Source organism: Pongo abelii, chromosome 3 (assembly GCF_028885655.2).
Source record: "Pongo abelii isolate AG06213 chromosome 3, NHGRI_mPonAbe1-v2.0_pri, whole genome shotgun sequence".
In the NCBI taxonomy this organism is placed as follows: Eukaryota; Metazoa; Chordata; class Mammalia; order Primates; family Hominidae; genus Pongo; species Pongo abelii.
This window is the reverse complement of record NC_071988.2, coordinates 117,371,755-117,394,322: the sequence shown is the minus strand read 5'-3', so window position 1 is coordinate 117,394,322 and position 22,568 is coordinate 117,371,755. Positions and strand designations below refer to the sequence as shown.

Sequence of the window (22,568 nt, the reverse complement as noted above, 5' to 3'; positions counted from 1 at the left end):
GTTGGCATACAGTCGTTTGTAGTATCCCTTGATTATCCTTCTAATACCCATGAGATGACCCTTCTTTTATTTCTGATACTGGTAATTTTTATCTTCTCTTTGTTGCTTGGTTAAAGTACCTATAGGTTTATCAATTTTATCAATCTCTTCCAAAAAGAAGCTTGAATTTTTTATTTTCTCTATTTTACTGATTTTAATTACATTAATTTCTGCTCTTTTTTATTTCTTCTGCTTGCTTTATGTTTAAATTGTTCTCTGTTCCCTATTTTCCTAATATGGAACTTAGATTATTAACTTTAGGTCTTTCTTCTAATATATGCATTTAATGCTATAGATTTCCCTCTATTCATTGCTTGCTGCATTTCACAACTTTTGATAAGTTGTATTTTCATTTTCACTTAATTCAAAACACTTTTTAATTTATCTTGAGGCTTCTTTGACCAAAGTGGTATTTAGAAATATGTTGAATCTGTATTCTTACTGACATTTTGCCTCTTCGATTTAGTAATTACTGATAAAGGAGTGCTAAAGTCTCTAACTATAATAGTGGCTTTATACATAAACTTATGATTTTTTATCTCTTCTTGTGTAATTAACCACATTATCATTATATAATATACCCTATTTATAACCAACAGTTTTCCTTGTTTGAACTCTGCCCTGTCTGAAATTTATGTAATTACTCCAGCTTTCTTTCAAATAGTACTAACATGGTATATCTTTTAACTTATTCAATTGTTAACATTTAAAGTAGGTTCTTATAGATAATATGTTTGGGTCTTGTTGGTTTCCCCCCAATTCTGACAATCTGTTTTTTAATTGATTTAAGTGACTCACATATGAAGTAATTATTGATACAGTTGAATTAATACCTTTCTATTATTTTAATGTGTCCCTTAAAGTTAATATGTTGAAAACTTGATCCCCAATCTATTGGTGTTGCGAGGTAGGGCCTGTTGGGAGGTGAAGCCTAATGGGAGATGTTTGGATCCTGTGAGCACCTCTCTTATGAGTGAATTAATGCTGTTATTACAAGAGTAGATTTGTTATAGCAGGAGTAAGTCTCTTATATAAAGGATGAATTCAGTCCCCTTTTGCCCTCTGCCCTCCTGCCATGGGATGATGCAGCAAGAAGGCCTTCAGAAGATGCTGGCCCGTCAGTCTTGGGCTTCCCAGCCTCAAGAACTGTGAGTCAATAAATTACAGCTCTTTATAAATTAACCAGTCTGTGTTATTGTTATAGCAACTCAAAAGGACTAAGACATATTTATTATATTTGTAACTATTTTCTATTTGTTGCTCTTCTTTTTTCTTTTCTTCCCCTTCTGCCTTTTCTACTTTTAAATGAATATTTTATTATTTCAATCTCTCTCCTCTCTTGCTATTCAATTATACTTTTGAAGATTTTTGAGTTGTTGCCTTAAAATTTTGAAGTACAATCACAACTAATCTGGATCCACTTTTAAATAGCAATGTATCCCTTCATGTGTAATGAAGATACTTTATACCAAGTACTTTATTTACAAGGCACTTTATGAGTTGAATTACGGAATTCAACTCAAATTTCTGCCCCAAATTTGTTAAAGTCCTAATCCTTCTTTCTCTTTTTAAAAAATCTTATTCCTTTTTTCCTGTGCCTTTCAGTTCAAAAAGTTTCCAGTGACATGTCTACAAGCTCATTAATTTCCCCCCCATCCCCATTTTGGTCATACGCAGTCTACCAATAGACTCATTGAAGGTGTTAACCCTGAAAATCTAAGACAGGTCTCAGTTAATTTCAAAAGTTTATTTTGCCAAAGTTGAGGACATGCACCCATGACACAGCCTCAGGAAGTCCTGATGACATGTACCCAAGGTGGTCAGAGCACATTTTGGTTTTATACATTTTAGGGGGACATGAGACATCAATCAACATATGTAGATGAACATTGGCTTGGTGTGGAAAGGCAGGACAACTCAAAGCAGGAGGAGGCTTCCAGGTCATAGGTCTGTAAGAGACAAATGGTTGAATTCTTTTGAGTTTCTGATTAGCCTCTCCAAAGGAGGCAATCAGATATGCATTTATCTCAATGAACAGAGTGGTGACTTTGAATAGAATGGGAGGCAGGTTTATCCTAAGCAGCTCCCAGCTTGACTTTTCCCTTTAGCTTAGTGATGTTGGGGGCCCAAGATATACTCCTTTCACATTACTACCCCAACCTCCACCACCTTTTGTAAAATCTTTTGGAGAAAGTTTTTTAGAAGAAAATGAGTCTCTGGTTTCAGGTTTTGTCCGATCTCTCATGGCTAGGATGATTTATTCCTAGACAGGTAGATCCTGAGTTATTAGGAAAGCTCATTTTTAAAAGGTTGTGAAGTCTCATGTCCTGTGAAGAGAAAATAGGAGGAGCAAGGGAGGAAAACAACAAACTAAAGAACAATCCTGGAAAACTGATATAGGCCACATTACTCTGAAGTTCATACATCAGTAGGCATGTATGAAAGTGGCTGATGTACATAAATAGGTTGCTGTTATTTTCTTCTGAAGTTGTCTAGCTTCAGTTCACAGGGCATTCTGAAAGCACAGCTTATTTTTCATTGACTCCAAATTTTAAAAAATGGAAAAAAAATAATTAAACACTATTTTGAAGATTTGTAGGTAAAAAATTTAGAATCTTGTACAAACTAGAAAATAATAAAAATTTAAACACATTAGGTAAGACTGAATCTAACAACAGGTGTACTATAGTTTTTGAAACATAATTTTTCTCTCTCCAGTTTCCCATTCTTACTAAAGACAAACCATGGTAGAACTGGTTTGCTTTATCATACTTGGCCTAATTATGTACATACAGTGCAGCAAGAATAATTATTTTTTGCATAGGCTTTTAAATTGGCTTTGATGAAACTTTGTTCCATAGAACAAATCTCAGGTAAGACTTTGTTAAAGCCCAGCCCAGCCTTGAATTTGTACCATCAAATACCTAAGAGTTGGGTGAAATTCTCTCCTCTTGAGGTTCCTAGATAAATTTGGGGCTGCTGGGCCTGTCAGAAAGTGACATTCTTTACTTACCACAGGACAGGAACTCAGTACAGGGACTGTGTAGACAAAAGTATGAGGCCAGTTTTTCCAAGGGACTTTTATTGGCTCCATAAGTCAAGTTTGATGCCTAAGAGGAAAGCACACCATTCCAATTAAAGCCTTGGTAAAATAACCATTTTCTCCAATTACATCCTGTTATAAATGAAAACAGATTCTTACTGCACTGATGCAAATAACTGTATTGTCATAATATAAGAATACACTTTCCAAATTCCATAAAAATTAGGTAGAGAGAAACAAATATGCTCCCAATTTTGTTCATAGGAGTATACTCAATTTTTAAAAGGTGTAAATAGCTTTTTAAAATGTTTTCTTGACTCTGAGAAACAAAACAAAGAATGAGTAACATTTTAATCAAAAAGTTACAAAAATTACTTCAGACTCTTATTAGTTGAGTCCATGCAGTTAATTGCTGTTCTGCTTGATATTCATGAACATTTCAGCTATCCATGTGTCCTAAGGTTTTTCCCCTATTCTGATGTCACAATCTCCAAAGTTATCAGAAATTTGCATTCAACAGCACCTGTTAGAGTTTTATAGCTGATTATAAAACCACCTTCTAAAGAGGTCCAAAACAAGATAACAATTGTCTGTGGATGATAAAAAGTTTTAGGTCAGTCAAAGACACAAGTGACAAGGAAATTTATTACCACTGTGGCACACAATAATTTAACATAACAATTATAATTATTACTAAAAATGTACATTAAGTCATATCATAATTGTAGGTATTTCCCATAATTTTGGAACACATACCAATAACATACGTATACAAAAACAGCCCAAAGAAAAACTGAACACCATCTTATATTTGACAATTCTTGTATAATTTTTTTTAATTTTCTTTTTTTTTTTAAATTTATTATTATACTTTAGGTTTTAGGGTACATGTGCGCAACGTGCAGGTTAGTTACATATGTATACATGTGCCATGCTGGTGCCCTGCACCCACTAACTTGTCATCTAGCATTAGGTATATCTCCCAATGCTATCCCTCCCCCCTCCCCCCACCCCACAACAGTCCCCAGAGTGTGATGTTCCCCTTCCTGTGTCCATGTGTTCTCATTGTTCAATACCCACCTATGAGTGAGAATATGCGGTGTTTGGTTTTTTGTTCTTGCGATAGTTTACTGAGAATGATGATTTCCGATTTCATCCATGTCCCTACAAAGGACATGAACTCATCATTTTTTATGGCTGCATAGTATTCCATGGTGTATATGTGCCACATTTTCTTAATCCAGTCTATCATTGTTGGACATTTGGGTTGGTTCCAAGTCTTTGCTATTGTGAATAGTGCCACAATAAACATACGTGTGCATGTATCTTTATAGTAGCATGATTTACAGTCCTTTGGGTATATACTCAGTAATGGGATGGCTGGGTCAAATGGAATTTCTAGTTCTAGATCCCTGAGGAATCGCCACACTGACTTCCATAAGGGTTGAACTAGTTTACAGTCCCACCAACAGTGTAAAAGTGTTCCTATTTCTCCACATCCTCTCCAGCACCTGTTGTTTCCTGACTTTTTAATGATTGCCATTCTAACTGGTGTGAGATGGTATGTCATTGTGGTTTTGATTTGCATTTCTCTGATGGCCAGTGATGGTGAGCATTTTTTCATGTGTTTTTTGGCTCCATAAATGTCTTCCTTTGAGAAGTGTCTGTTCATGTCCTTCGCCCACTTTTTGATGGGGTTGTTTGTTTTTTTCTTGTAAATTTGTTGGAGTTCATTGTAGATTCTGGATATTAGCCCTTTGTCAGATGAGTAGGTTGCGAAAATTTTCTCCCATTCTGTAGGTTGCCTGTTCACTCTGATGGTAGTTTCTTTTGCTGTGCAGAAGCTCTTTAGTTTAATTAGATCCCATTTGTCAATTTTGGCTTTTGTTGCCATTGCTTTTGGTGTTTTAGACATGAAGTCCTTGCCCATGCCTATGTCCTGAATGGTAATGCCTAGGTTTTCTTCTAGGGTTTTTATGGTTTTAGGTCTAACATTTAAGTCTTTAATCCATCTTGAATTGATTTTTGTATGAGGTGTAAGGAAGGAATCCAGTTTCAGCTTTCTCCATATGGCTAGTCAGTTTTCCCAGCACCATTTATTAAATAGGGAATCCTTTCCCCATTTCTTGTTTTTGTCAGGTTTGTCAAAGATCAGATAGTTGTAGATATGTGGCGTTATTTCTGAGGGCTCTGTTCTATTCCATTGATCTATATCTCTGTTTTGGTACCAGTACCATGATGCTTTGGTTACTGTAGCCTTGTAGTATAGTTTGAAGTCAGGTAGTGTGATGCCTCCAGCTTTGTTCTTTTGGCTTAGGATTGACTTGGAGATGTGGGCTCTTTTTTGGTTCCATATGAACTTTAAAGTAGTTTTTTCCAATTCTGTGAAGAAAGTCATTGGTAGCTTGATGGGGATGGCATTGAATCTGTAAATTGCCTTGGGCAGTATGGCCATTTTCATGATATTGATTCTTCCTACCCATGAGCATGGAATGTTCTTCCATTTGTTTGTATCCTCTTTTATCTCATTGAGCAGTGGTTTGTAGTTCTCCTTGAAGAGGTCCTTCACGTCCCTTGTAAGTTGGATTCCTAGGTATTTTATTCTCTTTGAAGCAATTGTGAATGGGAGTTCACTCATGATTTGGCTCTCTGTTTGTCTGTTATTGGTGTATAAGAATGCTTGTGATTTTTTACATTGATTTTGTATCCTGAGACTTTGCTGAAGTTGCTTATCAGCTTAAGGAGATTTTGGGCTGAGACAATAGGGTTCTCTATTTATACAATAATGTCATCTGCAAACAGGGACAATTTGACTTCCTCTTTTCCTAATTGAATACCCTTTATTTCCTTCTCCTGCCTAATTGCCCTGGCCAGAACTTCCAACACTATGTTGAATAGGAGTGGTGAGAGAGGGGCATCCCTGTCTTGTGCCAGTCTTCAAATGGAATGTTTCCAGTTTTTGCCCATTCAGTATGATATTGGCTGTGGGTTTTTCATAGACAGCTCTTACTATTTTCAGATACAGCCCATCAGTACCTAATTTATTGAGAGTTTTTAGCATGAAGTGTTGTTGAATTTTGTCAAAGGCCTTTTCTGCATCTATTGAGATAATCATGTGGTTTTTGTCTTTGGTTCTGTTTATATGCTGGATTACATTTATTGATTTGCATATATTGAACCAGCCTTGCAGCCCAGGGATGAAGCCCACTTGATCATACTGGATAAGCTTTTTGATGTGCTGCTGGATTCAGTTTGCCAGTATTTTACTGAGGATTTTTGCATCAATGTTCATCAAGGATATTGGTCTAAAATTCTCTTTTTTGGTTGTGTCTCTGCCAGGCTTTGGTATCAGGTTGATGCTGGCCTCATAAAATGAATTACGGAGGATTCCCTCTTTTTCTATTGATTGGAATAGTTTCAGAAGGAATGCTACCAGTTCCTCCTTGTACCTCTGGTAGAATTCGGCTGTGAATCCATCTGGTCCTGGACTTTTTTTGATTGGTAAGCTATTGATTATTGCCACAATTTCAGCTCCTGTTATTGGTCTATTCAGAGATTCAACTTCTTCCTGGTTTAGTCTTGGGAAAGTGTATGTGTTGAGGAATTTTTCCATTTCTTCTAGATTTTCTAGTTTATTTGCGCAGAGGTGTTTGTAGTATTCTCTGATGGCTGTTTGTATTTCTGTGGGATCGGTGGTGATATCCCCTTTATCATTTTTTATTGCGTCTATTTGATTCTTCTCTCTTTTCTTCTTTATTAGTCTTGCTAGCGGTCTATCGATTTTGTTGATCTTTTCAGAAAACCAGCTCCTGGATTCATTAATTTTTTGAAGGGTTTTTTGTGTTTCTATTTCCTTCAATTCTGCTCTGATTTTAGTTATTTCTTGCCTTCTGCTAGCTTTTCAATGTGTTTGCTCTTTCTTTTCTAGTTCTTTTAATTGTGATGGTAGGGTGTCAGTTTTGGATCTTTCCTGCTTTCTCTTGTGGGTATTTAGTGCTATAAATTTCCCTCTACACACTGCTTTGACTGCATCCCAGAGATTCTGGTATGTTGTGTCTTGGTTCTCGTTGGTTTCAAAGAACATCTTTATTTCTGCCTTCATTTCGTTATGTACCCAGTAGTCATTCAGGAGCAGGTTGTTCAGTTTCCATGTAGTTGAGTGGTTTTGAGTGAGATTCTTAATCCTGAGTTCTAGCTTGATTGCACTGTGATCTGAGAGATAGTTTGTTATAATTTCTGTTCTTTTACATTTGCTGAGGAGAGCTTTACTTACAACTATGTGGTCAATTTTGGAATAGGTGCAGTGTGGTGCAGAAAAAAATGTATATTCTGTTGATTTGGGGTGGAGAGTTCTGTAGATGTCTGTTAGGTCTGCTTGATGCAGAGCTGAGTTGAATTCCTGGGTATCCTTGTTGACTTTTTTTCTTGTTGATCTGTCTAATGTTGACAGTGGGGTGTTAAAGTCTCCCATTATTAGTGTGTGGGAGTCTACGTCTCTTTGTAGGTCACTCAGGACTTGCTTTATGAATCTGGGTGCTCCTGTATTGGGTGCATATATATTTAGGATGGTTAGCTCTTCTTGTTGAATTGATCCCTTTACCATTACGTAATGGCCTTCTTTGTCTCTTTTGATCTTTGTTGGTTTAAAGTCTGTTTTATCAGAGACTAGGATTGCAACCCTTGCCTTTTTTTGTTTTCCATTTTCTTGGTAGATCTTCCTCCATCCTTTTATTTTGAGCCTATGTGTGTCTCTGCACATGAGATGGGTTTCCCGAATACAGCACACTGATGGGTCTTGACTCTTTATCCAATTTGCCAGTCTGTGTCTTTTAATTGGAGCATTTAGTCCATTTACATTTAAAGTTAATATTGTTTTGTGTGAATTTGATCCTGTCATTATGATGTTAGCTGGCTATTTTGCTCGTTAGTTGATGCAGTCTCTTCCTAGTCTCGATGGTCTTTACATTTTGGCATGATTTTGCAGCGGCTGGTACCGGTTGTGCCTTTCCATGTTTAGTGCTTCCTTCAGGAGCACTTTTAGGGCAGGCCTGGTGGTGACAAAATCTCTCAGCATTTGCTTGTCTGTAAAGTATTTTATTTCTCCTTCACTTATGAAGCTTAGTTTGGCTGGATATGAAATTCTGGGTTGAAAATTCTTTTCTTTAAGAATGTTGAGTATTGGCCCCCACTCTCTTCTGGCTTGTAGAGTTTCTGCCAAGAGATCCACTGTTAGTATGATGGGCTTCCCTTTGAGGGTAACCCGACCTTTCTCTCTGGCTGCCCTTAACATTTTTTCCTTCATTTCATCTTTGGTGAATCTGACAGTTATGTGTCTTGGAGTTGCTCTTCTCGAGGAATATCTTTGTGGCGTTCTCTGTATTTCCTGAATCTGAATGTTGGCCTGCCTTGCTAGATTGGGGAAGTTCTCCTGGATAATATCCTGCAGAGTGTTTTCCAATTTGGTTCCATTCTCCCCGTCACTTTCAGGTACACCAATCAGATGTAGATTTGGTCTTTTCACATAGTCCCACATTTCTTGGAGGCTTTGCTCGTTTCTTTTTATTCTTTTTTCTCTAAATTTCCCTTCTCGCTTTATTTCATTCATTTCATCTTCCATTGCTGATACCCTTTCTTCCAGTTGATCGCATCGGCTCCTGAGGCTTCTGCATTCTTCACGTAGTTCTCGAGCCTTGGTTTTCAGCTCCATCAACTCCTTTAAGCACTTCTCTGTATTGGTTATCCTAGTTATACATTCTTCTAAATTTTTTTCAAAGTTTTCAACTTCTTTGCCTTTGGTTTGAATATCCTCCCGTAGCTCAGAGTAATTTGATCGTCTGAAGCCTTCTTCTCTCAGCTCATCAAAGTCATTCTCCATCCAGCTTTGTTCCGTTGCTGGTGAGGAACTGCATTACTTTGGAGGAGGAGAGGTGCTCTGCTTTTTAGAGTTTCCAGTTTTTCTGCTCTGTTTTTTCCCCATCTTTGTGGTTTCATCTACTTTTGGTCTTTGTTGATGGTGATGTACAGATGGGTTTTTGGTGTGGTTGTCCTTTCTGTTTGTTAGTTTTCCGTCTAACAGACAGGACCCTCAGCTGCAGGTCTGTTGGAGTACCCAGCTGGCCGTGTGAGGTGTCAGTCTGCCCCTGCTGGGGGGTGCCTCCCAGTTAGGCTGCTCAGGGGTCAGGGACCCACTTGAGGAGGCAGTCTGCCCATTCTCAGATCTCCAGCTGCGTGTTGGGAGAACCACTGCTGTCTTCAAAGCTGTCAGACAGGGACATTTAAGTCTGCAGAGGTTACTGCTGTCTTTTTGTTTGTCTGTGCCCTGCCCCCAGAGGTGGAGCCTACAGAGGCAGGCAGGCCTCCTTGAGCTGTTGTGGGCTCCACCCAGTTCGAGCTTCCTGGCTGCTTTATTTACCTAAGCAAGCCTGGACAATGGCGGGTGCCCCTCCCCCAGCCTTGCTGCCGCCTTGCAGTTTGATCTCAGACTGCTGTGCTAGCAATCAGTGAGACTCCTTGGGCGTTGGACCCTCTGAGCCAGGTGCGGGATATTAATCTCCTGGTATGCCATTTTTTAAGCCTGTTGGAAAAGCGCAGTATTTGGGTGGGAGTGACCCGATTTTCCAGGTGCTGTCTGTCACCCCTTTCTTTGACTAGGAAAGGGAACTCCCTGACCCCTTGTGCTTCCTGAGTGAGGCAATGCCTCGCCCTTCTTTGGCTCACGCATGGTGCACGCATCCACTGACCTGCGCCCACTGTCTGGCACTCCCTAGTGAGATGAACCCAGTACCTCAGATGGAAATGCAGAAATCACCCGTCTTCTGCCTCACTCATGCTGGGAGCTATAGACTGGAGCTGTTCCTATTCGGCCATCGTGGCTCCTCCTCTTTCTTCTTGTATAATTTTTATACCAAATCAAATATGTCATTTTTGGAGTTTAGGGAACCTATTAATATCTTAAAGGATTAATTAAGTCAGAAAAATACATACTTTATAATTTGACTTTGGAAAGTTTGTCAAATATCAAATATTAAAGGTTAAAAAATATTAAAGGTTATAAAAAGGATCACAGGTCATTGTAGAATGTCATTCGTTTAACCAAAGTGACAACTCAATTTCAAAAAAAGGCAAAAACCATTCTCTGAGAGAGGAGACTTAATTTTCTAAACAATAAGCCCTAATAAAAACAGCAAGAAGCCAATTAAATTTGTTTTCAAAATTTTATGAACAACATGAAATTTTTATCTTGATCGTAAGATATGACTTCCATAAGCCTTTATAACCTTTAATAAGGAGTTGGTTAATGCCTCAAGAAAACCTTGTTTGTTAATCTGACACAGGGTCCATATGCTGGTTTTGTATCAGTGTGTCTTTGACATTAGTGATTAATTTATAGAGACACAACTTATTTTATCTCTCAAAATCAGCCCATACAATTTCACACACCTACCTCTTCTGCAATAGTCCCTGGGCCTCGAAGAGTTAAATAGCTTTAATTTCTGAACCTGTAACTCAGAAATGCAGTTTATTTTGATTGGCATCTCCTACTGGGCCTGAAGATGAGCATTTGTTTTCAGCATTTAAGATTTAACAGGATTTATTGTTCTTTTTAAACCCAAAAGTCAAAGCCCTCCAACTCAATGTCACAAGGACTTTAAAAGTATGTACAGTAAGATAGAACAATGTAATAACCTTAATTTTAAAAATTTACATCTCAGTTTTTCCTAAGCAAACCAAACTTAATAATGGCATAGGAATTATTTCGATAAATGTAAAATCTGTTAGGCCAGTTACCAAAAGGCAAAATAAAAGAATTTCTGGAGTGCACAGAATATTATGTTGGAAGAAAACATTTCCTTTAGACCTTTAAGTAAGCATTGTTAGCATCAGGCCACAAATAACAGAACCCAAGGAGGAAAAAGAAAAAAACTCATATGAACTAAAAATGAGTTGAAGGGGAGTGTTAGTATTTCACACCTTTTAAAAGGGGAGAGAAAACCAAAACCAACAAGATGTAATAAAAGTTGAACTTTGGGTTAAAAAAATATTAAAAATTAAAATCTCTTACAATCTATTAAGAGTAAATCAAGCCCCTTAAGAAAATTTCATTTTTCTAATTCTTTAGTATGTGTTTTTTTTACATTAAACCAAATCTCCAGAAAGACAATTATAATTTCCCTTTAATCGTAGACAATTTGATCATATAAAAGTTTTTGGTTTTTGTTAATAAATCCTTTCATTGTGACTTTTATAGACTGTTCATGACATGCTTGGACTTTCTGGTTTGTCCTGAACATCTATCCCTCCTTCTTAAACAACCAGTCATTTTATTCTAGGACTAAATTTACCACACAAGAGTCTTTCTTATATGAAATTATTTCTCTTTAAGCTTTATTATCACCAAAAAACCTCTTTATTTTTATAACTTTTTTTTACATCTCTTTTATTTCCTGGTTCTTTTTACCTTGTTTTATACGTGACCTTTAAATAAGTTTTGAATAGATAAAAATTGCTTGCTTTTTATAAAAGGACACACTTTTTTTCTTTTGGAAAGAATGTTTTCCTTCACATGTATCTTTATTGGAAAATACCCAAATGATTAAATAGTTATTATTTAATTTAATATAACTTTACAGTCTAAATTATGACAAGTTTGTCTACAAATATTTATCCTATTATATTTACCCAATTATTTTAATTGTTTACCTAGATTATTTACAAAATCCATTGTGACTGTCATTATTTAAAGTATGAGACAGCCATTGCTAAATTATAACTGAGACTGTGAAAAATATTTGACCTAACTGACTCCATCTTTTAACCTCCAAGCTGTCCTTGTTCATTCCTGGGTGTAGGCTGAACTAACTTGGGGAGAAACTTAGTTTATAGTTTAGCTTTGAAGCAAATTTGATAACAATTCTTTCCCAAAACAAACCTTACTGTTTCTGGACTAAACCACCTAGAGCCATGAGATTAAAAGTTACAGTAATCTTACTAAATTTAAAATGTAGCTATTTTTATTAAGCCAATATCAATGTCTTATTTATTGAAGATTACACAAGCAGAGATCATTCTGTCTTGGGCTGGGTCTATAGTTTTGTATCCTCTATGCCAAATTTTGACATCTTAAAGTATTTGGCAGGGTTAAGTGTGAAATTGTTTGATTAATAAATGTAAACAAAAATGTATGCTGGGAATTCTTAAGACATTTCTAATATTACTTTACCAATAATTTTAAAGCTAGCTTATTAAAGATTTTACTTAAGTTGCATAAACTTGAGCAAGAATTAGAGTAGCCTTTTTTTCCTGATGAAGTATTTGATTCAAGTGCTTTTACTAAGCCAATTAATTAGAGCTCTTTCATATATTTTCAGTAGTGAAACATTGTATACAAAACACATAAATATATACATGTATTAGACATGCTGATGGAAGCACATCTTGTAGATTTATGAAAACCTTTTTTTTCCTATCTTAGACTTTCAGTTCTTGATTACCTGTTTTACAACCCTAGGCAGTCATCAGCTAAATAGCCTTAAATTTACATATTAGAGGAAACAACTCAGGTGAAAATCAAATAGATTTACATTATCAGATACAGAGAGAAAAAAGTCTGGTGGTGCTACAGGGAGATTAAAGATGGATGTCAAATCAAACATAAAATTATAGAAATCTATCATAGGATTGTATAAGTAGACCAATTTTATTTAGATAGGGACTACCTATCTTTTGACTGGATCTCTGAGCTCTGGTGAGAGTCCACACTGAATCCTGAGTCTTCAAAAAGGGAGAGTTATTATGAGGTTAGACTATGTAATGCTGTTACAGTACACTTAAAAAATTGTTTTTAAACAAAGACATTTCTAAGTGTCTAAACCATACTCTTCCTTAAAAACCCAAGAGTAACCTTTACTGCAGTAACTATTTTAGTCAAAAAACAAAACAGGTAACGCAATACAAAAGTAGGCAGTTTAAGATCCGAGACGAACTTGTCTGTTTACATTTTTGGGGTTCCATAAGAAAAACAGGTTTTTTCTCCAAAGGGAGTCTGGTGCCTTCTCCATTTTATGTAAGGAAGGCAGGCTATTATAAACTATTTTAGGTGCCCCATGCAGCAGATGGTGCAAGAGAAAGGAGAGATAGCAGAAGTAAATGAAGAAAACAGAATTCAGTCAACTGAGAAGAAGAAAAACTTTTGCTCAAAAAAAGACAGGTCCTAGGAGAAAAATAAAAACATGAAGACATGGGGAGGAGCCAAGATGGCCGAATAGGAACAGCTCTGGTCTACAGCTCCCAGTGCGAGCGACGCAGAAGACGGGTGATTTCTGCATTTCCATCTGAGGTACCGTGTTCATCTCACTAGGGAGTGCCAGACAGTGGGCGCAGGTCAGTGGGTGAGCGCACTGTGCGCCAGCCGAAGCAGGGGCGAGGCATTGCCTCACTCGGGAAGCGCAAGGGGTCAGGGAGTTCCCCTCCCAGGGGTGACAGACGGCACCTGGAAAATCGGGCCACTCCCACCCGAATACTGTGCTTTTCCGACGGGCTTAGGAACCGGTGCCCCAGGAGAGTATAGCCCGCACCTGGCTCAGAGGGTCCTACGCCCACGGAGTCTCGCTGATTGCTAGCACAGCAGTCTGAGATCAAGCAGCAAGTCGGCAGCGAGGCTGGGGGAGGGGCACCCGCCATTGCCCAGGCTCGCTTAGGTAAACAAAGCAGCCTGGAAGCTTGAACTGGGTGGAGCCCACCACAGCTCAAGGAGGCCTGCCTGCCTCTGTAGGCTCCACCTCTGGGGGCAGGGCACAGACAAACAAAAAGACAGCAGTAACCTCTGCAGACTTAAATGTCCCTGTCTGACAGCTGTGAGGAGAGCAGTGGTTCTCCCAGCACGCAGCTGGAGATCTGAGAACCGGCTGACTGCCTCCTCAAGTGGGTTCCTGACCCCTGACCCACGAGTAGCCTAACTGGGAGGCATCCCCCAGCAGGCGCAGACTGACACCTCACACGGCCGGCCAGGTACTCCAACAGACCTGCAGCTGAGGGTTCTGTCTGTTAGAAGGAAAACTAACAGAAAGGACATCCACACCAAAAACCCATCTGTACATCACCATCATCAAAGACCAAAAGTAGATAAAACCACAAAGATGGGGAAAAAACAGAGCAGAAAAACTGGAAACTCTAAAAACCAGAGTACCTCTCCTCCTCCAAAGGAACGCAGTTCCTCACCAGCAACGGAACAAAGCTGGACGGAGAATGACTTTGACGAGCTGAGAGAAGAAGGCTTCAGACGATCAAATTACTCCGAGCTACGGGAGGATATTCAAACCAAAGGCAAAGAAGTTGAAAACTTTGAAAAAAATTTAGAAGAATGTATAACTAGAATAACCAATACAGAGAAGTGCTTAAAGGAGCTGATGGAGCTGAAAACCAAGGCTCGAGAACTACGTGAAGAATGCAGAAGCCTCAGGAGCCGATGCGATCAAATGGAAGAAAGGGTATCAGCCCTGGAAGATGAAATGAATGAAATGAAGCGAGAAGGGAAGTTTAGAGAAAAAAGAATAAAAAGAAACGAGCAAAGCCTCCAGGAAATGTGGGACTATGTGAAAAGACCAAATCTACGTCTGATTGGTGTACCTGAAAGTGACGGGGAGAATGGAAACAAGTTGGAAAACACTCTACAGGATATTATCCAGGAGAACTTCCCCAATCTAGCAAGGCAGGCCAACATTCAGATTCAGGAAATACAGAGAACGCCACAAAGATACTCCTCGAGAAGAGCAACTCCAAGACACATAATTGTCAGATTCACCAAAGTTGAAATGAAGGAAAAAATGTTAAGGGCAGCCAGAGAGAAAGGTCGGGTTACCATCAAAGGGAAGCCCATCAGACTAACAGCGGATCTCTCGGCAGAAACCCTACAAGCCAGAAGAGAGTGGGGGCCAATATTCAACATTCTTAAAGAAAAGAATTTTCAACCCAGAATTTCATATCCTGCCAAACTAAGCTTCATAAGTGAAGGAGAAATAAAATACTTTACAGACAAGCAAATGCTGAGAGATTTTGTCACCACCAGGCCTGCCCTAAAAGAGCTCCTGAAGGAAGCGCTAAACATGGAAAGGCACAACCGGTACCAGCCACTGCAAAATCATACCGAAATGTAAAGACCATCGAGACTAGGAAGAGACTGCATCAACTAACGAGAAAAATATCCAGCTAACATCATAATGACAGGATCAGATTCACACATAACAATATTAACTTTAAATGTAAATGGACTAAATGCTCCAATTAAAAGACACAGACTGGCAAATTGGATAAAGACTCAAGACCCATCAGTGTGCTGTATTCAGGAAACCCATCTCACGTGCAGAGACACACATAGGCTCAAAATAAAAGGATGGAGGAAGATCTACCAAGCAAATGGAAAACAAAAAAAGGCAGGGGTTGCAATCCTAGTCTCTGATAAAACAGACTTTAAACCAACAAAGATCAAAAGAGACAAAGAAGGCCATTACATAATGGTAAAGGGATTAATTCAACAAGAAGAGCTAACTATCCTAAATATATATGCACCCAATACAGGAGCACCCAGATTCATAAAGCAAGTCCTGAGTGACCTACAAAGAGACTTAGACTCCCACACATTAATAATGGGAGACTTTAACACCCCACTGTCAACATTAGACAGATCAATGAGACAGAAAGTCAACAAGGATACCCAGGAATTGAACTCAGCTCTGCACCAAGCAGACCTAATAGACATCTACAGAACTCTCCACCCCAAATCAACAGAATATACATTTTTTTCAGCACCACACCACACCTATTCCAAAATTGACCATATACTTGGAAGTAAAGCTCTCCTCAATAAATGTAAAAGAACAGAAATTGTAACAAACTGTCTCTCAGATCACAGTGCAATCAAGCTAGAACTCAGGATTAAGAATCTCACTCAAAACCGCTCAACTACGTGGAAACTGAACAACCTGCTCCTGAATGACTACTGGGTACATAACGAAATGAAGGCAGAAATAAAGATGTTCTTTGAAACCAACGAGAACCAAGACACAACATACCAGAATCTCTGGGATGCATTCAAAGCAGTGTGTAGAGGGAAATTTATAGCACTAAATGCCCACAAGAGAAAGCAGGAAAGATCCAAAATTGACACCCTAACATCACAATTAAAAGAACTAGAAAAGCAAGAGCAAACACATTCAAAAGCTAGCAGAAGGCAAGAAATAACTAAAATCAGAGCAGAACTGAAGGAAATAGAGACACAAAAAACCCTTCAAAAAATCAATGAATCCAGGAGCTGGTTTTTTGAAAGGATCAACAAAATTGATAGACCGCTAGCAAGATTAATAAAGAAAAAAAGAGAGAAGAATCAAATAGATGCAATAAAAAATGATAAAGGGGATATCACCACCGATCCCACAGAAATACAAACTACCATCAGAGAATATTACAAACACCTCTATGCAAATAAACTAGAAAATCTAGAAGAAATGGATAAATTCCTCAACACATACACCCTCCCAAGACTAAACCAGGAAGAAGTTGAATCTCTGAATAGACCAATAACAGGAGCTGAAATTGTGGCAATAATCAATAGCTTACCAACCAAAAAAAGTCCAGGACCAGATGGGTTCACAGCCGAATTCTACCAGAGGTACAAGGAGGAGCTGGTACCATTCCTTCTGAAACTATTCCAATCAATAGAAAAAGAGGGAATCCTCCCTAACTCCTTTTATGAGGCCAGCATCATCCTGATACCAAAGCCTGGCAGAGACACAACAAAAAAAGAGAATTTTAGACCAATATCCTTGATGAACATTGATGCAAAAATCCTCAATAAGATACTGGCAAACAGAATCCAGCAGCACATCAAAAAGCTTATCCACCATGATCAAGTGGGCTTCATCCCTGGGATGCAAGGCTGGTTCAATATACGCAAATCAATAAATGTAATCCAGCATATAAACAGAACCAAAGACAAAAACCACATGATTATCTCAATAGATGCAGAAAAGGCCTTTGACAAAATTCAACAACACTTCATGCTAAAAACTCTCAATAAATTAGGAATTGATGGGACGTATCTCAAAATAATAAGAGCTATTTATGACAAACCCACAGCCAATATCATACTGAATGGGCAAAAACTGGAAGCATTCCCTTTGAAAACTGGCACAAGACAGGGATGCCCTCTCTCACCACTTCTATTCAACATAGTGTTGGAAGTTCTGGCCAGGGCAATTAGGCAGGAGAAGGAAATAAAGGGTATTCAATTAGGAAAAGAGGAAGTCAAATTGTCCTTGTTTGCAGATGACATGATAGTATATCTAGAAAACCCCATTGTCTCAGCCCAAAATCTCCTTAAGCTGATAAGCAACTTCAGCAAAGTCTCAGGATACAAAATCAATGTGCAAAAATCACAAGCATTCTTATACATCAATAACAGAGAAACAGAGAGCCAAATCATGAGTGAACTCCCATTCATAATTGCTTCAAAGAGAATAAAATACCTAGGAATCCAACTTACAAGGGATGTGAAAGACCTCTTCAAGGAGAACTACAAACCACTGCTCAAGGAAATAAAAGAGGATACAAACAAATGGAAGAACATTCCATGCTCATGGGTAGGAAGAATCAATATCATGAAAATGGCCATCCTTCCCAAGGTAATTTACAGATTCAATGCCATCCCCATCAAGCTACCAATGACTTTCTTCACAGAATTGGAAAAAACTACTTTAAAGTTCATATGGAACCAAAAAAGAGCCCGCATCGCCAAGTCAATCCTAAGCCAAAAGAACAAAGCTGGAGGCATCACACTACCTGACTTCAAACTATACTACAAGGCTACAGTAACCAAAACAGCATGGTACTGGTACCAAAACAGAGATATAGATCAATGGAACAGAACAGAGCCATCAGAAATAATGCCACATATCTACAACTATCTGATCTTTGACAAACCTGAGAAAAACAAGAAATGGGGAAAGGATTCCCTATTTAATAAATGGTGCTGGGAAAACTGGCTAGCCATATGGAGAAAGCTGAAACTGGATCCCTTCCTTACACCTTATACAAAAATCAATTCAAGATGGATGAAAGACTTAAATGTTAGACCTAAAACCATAAAAACCCTAGAAGAAAACCTAGGCATTACCATTCAGGACATAGGCATGGGCAAGGACTTCATGTCTAAAACACCAAAAGCAATGGCAACAAAAGCCAAAATTGACAAATGGGATCTAATTAAACTAAAGAGCTTCTGCACAGCAAAGGAAACTACCATCAGAGTGAACAGGCAACCTACAAAATGGGAGAACATTTTCGCAACCAACTCATCTGACAAAGGGCTAATATCCAGAATCTACAATGAACTCCAACAAATTTACAAGAAAAAAAACAAACAACCCCATCAAAAAGTGGGCGAAGGACATGAACAGACACTTCTCAAAAGAAGACATTTATGCAGCCAAAAAACAAATGAAAAAATGCTCACCATCACTGGCCATCAGAGAAATGCAAATCAAAACCACAATGAGATACCATCTCACACCAGTTAGAATGGCAATCATTAAAAAGTCAGGAAACAACAGGTGCTGGAGAGGATGTGGAGAAATAGGAACACTTTTACACTGTTGGTGGGACTGTAAACTAGTTCAACCCTTGTGGAAGTCAGTGTGGCGATTCCTCAGGGATCTAGAACTAGAAATTCCATTCGACCCAGCCATCCCATTACTGGGTATATACCCAAAGGACTATAAATCATGCTGCTATAAAGACACATGCACACGTATGTTTATTGCCGCATTATTCACAATAGCAAAGACTTGGAACCAACCCAAATGTCCAACAATGATAGACTGGATTAAGAAAATGTGGCACATATACACCATGGAATACTATGCAGCCATAAAAAAGGATGAGTTCACGTCCTTTGTAGGGACATGGATGAAACTGGAAATCATCATTCTCAGTAAACTATCGCAAGAACAAAAAACCAAACACCGCATATTCTCACTCATAGATGGGAATTGAACAATGAGAACACATGGACACAGGAAGGGGAACATCACACTTCGGGGACTGTTGTGGGGTAGGGGGAGGGGGGGAGGGATAGCGTTGGGAGATATACCTAATGCTAGATGACAAGTTGGTGGGTGCAGCGCACCAGCATGGCACATGTATACATATGTAACTTACCTGCACATTGCGCACATGTACCATAAAACCTAAAGTATAATAATGATAATAATAATAATAATAATAAAAGAAAGAAAGAAAGAAAAAAAAAAAAAAAAAAAAACATGAAGACATTTTAAATACAAACACATGCGTATACATTTATATATATATACATCTTGGAGGTTAGCTTTTAATTAAGCTGACTTTTAACCATTGAGTACATTTAAAAAAAACTTTTTAAATATCATTACCATATTTCAGCCAGGACAAATTGCTGCTATTTCAGGAGTATAGCCATTGCTCTTTCAGTTTGGCCTGGCTAGCAAAAAGGTGGCCTTGTTATGTAAGTAAATCCCCTTAGTAGTTAAGACCAAAAACGTTTCCTATTTTTTTTTTTTTTTTGCGTTTTGCTGGCTGTTTGCCATTTCTCTCCCCCACCCCACCACCCTCTTTGTGTGCATGTTGGGGGAATTTAGCCACTTCAGAGGCCTTCTCCATAATTTGGAACTTCCTTTGGCTTTGATCAAGTCAAATATAGTTGATCAAACCCAATGAGAAAAAGACGGAAGCAACAACAAAAACAAACAGCAACATTAAAAATCAGTTAAGCCAATGGGAACACATGGACACAGGGATGGTAATATCACATACTGGGGCCTGTCGGACTGTGGGGAGCAAGGGGAATGAGAGCATTAAGACAAATACCTAATGCATGTGGAGCTTAAAACCTAGATGATGGGTTGATAGGTGCAGTAAACCACCATGGCACATGTATACCTACGTAACAAACCTACATGTTCTGCAAATGTATCCCAGAACTTATCGGGGGAACCCGCCCCCAATATTTCAATGTAGGTTCTTTCTATTTTCCATAAGTGTCAGCCAGCTGAGAAATGAAGAGAAAGGGTACAAAGAGAGGAATTTTACAGCTGGGCCGCCGGGGGTGACATCACATATCGGTAGGACCGTGATGCCCGCCTGAGTCTCAGACCAGCAAGTTTTTATTAAGGGTTTCAAAAGGGGAGGGGGTATAAGAACAGGGAGTAGGTACAAAGATCACATGCTTCAAAGGGCAAAAAGCAGAAATACTAATAAGGGTCTAACAAAGATCACATGCTTCTGAGAGAACAGGACAAAGGCAAAAAGCAGAGACACTGATAAGGGTCTATGTTCAGTGGTGTACGTATTGTCTTGATAAACATCTTAACAGAAAACAGGGTTCGAGAGCAGAGAACCGGTCTGACCACAAATTTACCAGGGCAGAGTTTTTCCCCACCCTAGTAAGCCTGAGGGTACTGCAGGAGACCAGGGCGTATCTCAGTCCTTATCTCAACTGCATAAGACAGACATTCCCAGAGAGGCCGTTTATAGACCTCCCCCCAGGAATGCATTCCTTTCCCAGGGTATTAATATTAATATCCCTTGCTAGGAAAAGAATTTAGCGATATCTCTCTTACTTGCATGTCTGTTTATAGGCTCTCTGCAAGAAGAAAAATATGGCTCTTTTTGTCCAACCCCGCAGGCAGACCTTATGGTTGTCTTCCCTTGTTCCCTAAAAATTGCTGTTATTCTGTTCTTTTTCAAGATGCCTGATTTCATATTGTTCAAACACACGTTTTACAATCAATTTGTACAGTTAACACAATTATCAGAGTGGTCCTGAGGTGATATACATCCTCAGCTTACGAAGATAACAGGATTAAGAGATTAAAGACAGGCATAAGAAATTATAAAAGTATTAGTTGGGAACTGATAAATGTCCACGAAATCTTCACAATTTATGTTCCTCTGCCGTGGCTCCAGCCAGTCCCTCTGTTCGGGGTCCCTGACTTCCTGCAACAAGAACTTAAAAAGTTTAAAAGAAAAAAAAAAAATCAGTTAATCAAAACACATGATCATACAACTTATATGATTACTGAGCACTCTAGTGGTAAGAGGAAATTAAGACTAGTGGATAGTTAATCTTAACTTTAGCCAAGACAAACCCCAATTCAGTTACTTACCAAGGGATGGGTCTCAGGCTGAAGATTGCTTTCTACCATCCTAGAAGCAGGCAAAAGGCTCATCTTCCCTGTTTGGAAGCAAGCTTAAACTCCATAAAGGAGTTACCTGCCTTCCATTGTCATGGAAGCAGGAAAAAACTTGCCTGCCTTGTGTTGGAAGAAAGTAAAACTCCCCACCCTCCCCCGCAAAAAAAAAAAAAAAAAAAAAAAAGGTTGCAGAGCAAAATAAACTTTAGATCTTGACCAAATTTGGGGAGATCAGGGATTCTCTGGTGGGGGTGCTTCCAGGTCTCAGCAAATTGTTCTATTGTCCCTAAAGGTAGCTCAAGCTGGTGCCAAGCACCAATAGGAGATTTGCCAAAGGTCAGGGGCACCTCCATTCAGAATCCCTTCATGGTTACCAAAATGTGAACCCCCAAAATCTGAGACACATATCAGTTAATTTAGAAAGTTTATTTTGCCAAGGTTGAGGATGTGCCCTGTGACACAGCCTCAGGAGGTCTTGACGACATGTGCCTAAGGTGGTCAGAGCACAGTTTGGTTTTATACATTTTGAAGAGACATGAGACATCAGTCAACATATGTAAGATGAACATTGGTTCAGTTTGAAAAGGTGGGACAACTCGAAGTGGGGAGGAGGCTTCCAGGTCATAGGTAGATAAGAGACAAATTGTTGCATTCTTTTGAGTTTCTGATTAACCTTTCCTAAGGAAGCCATCAAATATGTATTTATCTCTGTAAGAAGTGGTGTGAATTTGAATAGAATGGGGGACAGGTTTTCCCTAAGCAGTTCCCAGCTTGACTTTTTCCTTTAGCTTAGTGATGTTGGGGGCCCAAGATATTTTCCTTTTATAAAGGTATTCTTCATTTTCATTGCAGTATTTTTTCTCATTTCTAACATTTTCTTTTGATTCTTTCTTAGACTTCCCATCTTTCTGTTTACATTACACATTTTTTCTTGTATATTGTCTATTTTTCCATTGAAGTCCTTTATGTATTATTGATAGCTATTATTCATAACTGTTGCCCTCTGAAAATTCCAAAATCCGTATAAAAATCTGAGTCTGATTCTAATGCTTTCTTTGAGTCTTCTTACTACATTTTTTCTTGCTTCGTAAAAGGACTTATACTTTTCTATTACCAACTGGATATGATGTATCAGGCAATTGGAATTTAGGTAAAAGTCTTCTAGTGTGAGATTTTATAATAATCTGGCTATGAGCTGGGTTTTGCTTAACGTTTTCTGTACCTGTAGATGTCTAAGGCTTTAAAATTCTTCTAATGTCTGAGAG

At 38.5% G+C, this 22,568-nt stretch overlaps 1 long non-coding RNA gene across 1 annotated transcript; it reads right to left on the bottom strand.

Moving 5' to 3' along the window:
* Nucleotides 1-1,878: 1,878 nt before the first annotated feature.
* On the bottom strand, nucleotides 1,879-21,389 carry LOC134761353 (uncharacterized). The gene is made up of 3 exons (XR_010139876.1): nucleotides 21,277-21,389; nucleotides 3,053-3,149; nucleotides 1,879-1,988 (listed from the first exon to the last, which is right to left on the bottom strand). It is a non-coding gene; the product is annotated as an uncharacterized LOC134761353 (long non-coding RNA).
* Between the last annotated feature and the right edge of the window lie 1,179 nt (nucleotides 21,390-22,568).